The sequence below is a fragment of the Taudactylus pleione genome, unplaced genomic scaffold (genome assembly GCF_031769625.1).
Source record: "Taudactylus pleione unplaced genomic scaffold, aTauple2 ptg000117l, whole genome shotgun sequence".
Classification (NCBI taxonomy): domain Eukaryota; kingdom Metazoa; phylum Chordata; class Amphibia; order Anura; family Myobatrachidae; genus Taudactylus; species Taudactylus pleione.
In genome coordinates this window covers 14,662,631-14,665,716 of record NW_028284519.1, presented here as the reverse complement: position 1 = coordinate 14,665,716, position 3,086 = coordinate 14,662,631, and the positions used below count along the sequence as shown (strand labels likewise).

The window sequence follows — 3,086 nt, the reverse complement described above, 5'->3', positions numbered from 1 at the left end:
TCAACTTGAAAAAAATCTTGCATGTAAGCTTCATGGCCACTGCTACAAGTACAGTTTGCGAGGTCCCCATGACCTCGTTTTGGGTATATTTATCAAAGTAATAAATAGTGATTCAACACACTGCTTGGTTAGAGCAGGAGAATAGACTTTAGAGTGCTATGCATTGCAAGAGTAAAATTATGTTGTCAAAATTACTGACTTTTCATTTGCCAAATAATAGGTTAAATATTTCTTTAGGGTTTTAAATTAGCTTGAAAAAATTTAGCATATAATCTCTTTGGCCAATGACATACACATTTCGATAGCTAACCATGACATATGTTTTGGGTATATTTTTTGATCATATATTGCCAAAAGTTGACCAAGTAATTCCAAGTTAGTATAGTGTGAAGTATCCCCGCCTGTCATGCGGAAGGCCAGGGTTCAATTCCCCAACGGGGAGTTTTGAACTTTTAATCTCTTTTTTTGGATGCTGTTTCACTTTGTTTCATTGAGATAACAAAAATGCCTTATCTAAATTGAATCCAGGGATTATGTCAACTTGAAAAAAATCTTGCATGTAAGCTTCATGGCCAGTGCTACAAGTACAGTTTGCGCGGTCCCCATGACCTGGCTTTAGGTATTTTTATCAAAGTAAAAAATAGTTATTCAATACACTTCTTGGTTAGAGCAGGAGAAAAGACTTTAGAGTGCTATGCATTGCAAGAGTATAATTATGTTGTCAATATTACTGACTTTTAATTTGCCAAATAATAGGTTCAATATTTCTTTAGGGTTTTAAATTAGCTTGAAAAAATGTAGCATATAATCTCTTTGGCCAATGACATACACATTTCGATAGCTAACCATGACATGTTTTTTTTGTATATTTTTTGATCATATTTTGCCAAAAATTGACCAAGTAATTCCACGTTAGTATAGTGTGAAGTATCCCCGCCGGTCATGCGGGAGACCGGGGTTCAATTCCCCGACAGGGAGTTTTGAACTTTTAATCTCTTTTTTTGCATGCTGTTTCACTTTGTTTCATTGAGATAACAAAAAAGCCTTATCTAAATTGAATCCAAGGATTATGTCAACTTGAAAAAAATCTTGCATGTAAGCTTCATGGCCATGGCTACAAGTAGAATATACGAGTTCCCCATGACCTGGTTTTGGGTATATTTATCAAACTAATAAATAGTGATTCAATACACTGCTTGGTTAGAGCAGGAGAAAAGACTTTAGAGTGCTATGCATTACATGAGTAAAATTATGTTGTCAATATTACTGACTTTTCATTTGCCAAATAATAGGTTACATTTTTCTTTAGGGTTTTAAATTAGCTTGAAAAAATGTAGCATATAATCTCTTTGGCCAATGACATACAAATATCGATAGCTAACCATGACATGTTTTTTGGGTATATTTTTTGATCATATTTTGCCAAAAACTGACCAAGTAAGTCCTCGTTAGTATAGTGTGAAGTATCTCCGCCTGTCATGCGGTAGGCTGGGTTCAATTCTCCGACGGGGAGTTTTGAACTTTTAATCTCTTTTTTTGCATGCTGTTTCACTTTGTTTCATTGAGATAACAAATATGCCTTATCTAAATTGAATCCAGGGATTATGTCAACTTGAAAAAAATCTTGCATGTAAGCTTCATGGCCAGTGCTACAAGTACAGTTTGCGAGGTCCCCATGACCTGGCTTTAGGTATATTTATCAAAGTAATAAATAGTTATTCAACACACTGCTTGGTTAGAGCAGGAGAATAGACTTTAGAGTGCTATGCATTGCAAGAGTAAAATTATGTTGTCAAAATTACTGACTTTTCATTTGCCAAATAATAGGTTAAATATTTCTTTAGGGTTTTAAATTAGCTTGAAAAAATGTAGCATATAATCTCTTTGGCCAATGACATACACATTTCGATAGCTAACCATGACATGTTTTTTGGGTATATTTTTTTATCAAATTTTGCCAAAAATTGACCATGTAAGTCCTCGTTAGTATAGTGTGAAGTATCACTGCCTGTCATGCGGGAGACTGGGGTTCAATTCACCGACGGGGAGTTTTGATCTTTTAATCTTTTTTTTTGCATGCTGTTTCGCTTTGTTTCATTGAGATAACAAAAATGCCTTATCCAAATTGAAACCAGGGTTTATGTCAACTTGAAAAAATCTTGCATGTAAGCTTCATGGCCAGTGCTACAAGTACAGTTTGCGAGGTCCCCATGACCTGGCTTTAGGTATATTTATCAAACTAATAAATAGTTATTCAATACACTGCTTGGTTAGAGCAGGAGAATAGACTTTAGAGTGCTATGCATTGCAAGAGTAAAATTATGTTGTCAAAATTAGTGACTTTTCATTTGCCAATTAATAGGTTAAATATTTCTTTAGGGTTTTAAATTAGCTTGAAAAAATGTAGCATATAATCTCTTTGGCCAATGACATACAAATTTCGATAGCTAACCATGACATGTTTTTTGATTATATTTTTTGATAATTTTTTGCCAAAAGTTGACCAAGTAAGTCCTCGTTAGTATAGTGGTGAGCATCCCCGCCTGTCACGCGGGAGACCGGGGTTCAATTCCCCGACGGGGAGTTTTGAACTTTTAATCTCTTTTTTTGCATGCTGTTTCACTTTGTTTCATTGAGATACCAAAAATGCCTTATCTAAATTGAATCCAGGGATTATGTCAACTTGAAAAAAATCTTGCATGTAAGCTTCATAGCCAGTGCTACAAGTGCAATTTACGAGGTCCCCATGACCTGGTTTTCGGTATATTTATCAAAGTAATAGTGATTCAATACACTGCTTGGTTAGAGCAGGAGAAAAGACTTTAGAGTGCTAAGCATTGCAAGAGTAAAATTATGTTGTCAATATTACTGACTTTTCATTTTCCAAATATTAGGTTAAATATTTCTTTAGGGTTTTAATTTATCTTGAATAAATGTAGCATATAATCTCTTTGGCCAATGACATACACATTTCGATAGCTAACCATGACATGTTTTTTGGGTATATTTTTTGATCAAATTTTGCCAAAATTTGACCCAGTAAGTCCTCGTTAGTATAGTGGTGAGTATCCCCTCCTGTCACTCGG

The 3,086-nt window shown here is 34.7% G+C and overlaps 1 non-coding gene across 1 annotated transcript; it reads left to right on the top strand.

The window, feature by feature from the left end:
• The first annotated feature begins 2,512 nt into the window (after positions 1-2,512).
• On the top strand, positions 2,513-2,584 carry TRNAD-GUC (transfer RNA aspartic acid (anticodon GUC)). The gene has a single exon. It is a non-coding gene; the product is annotated as a tRNA-Asp (tRNA).
• Positions 2,585-3,086: the final 502 nt, after the last annotated feature.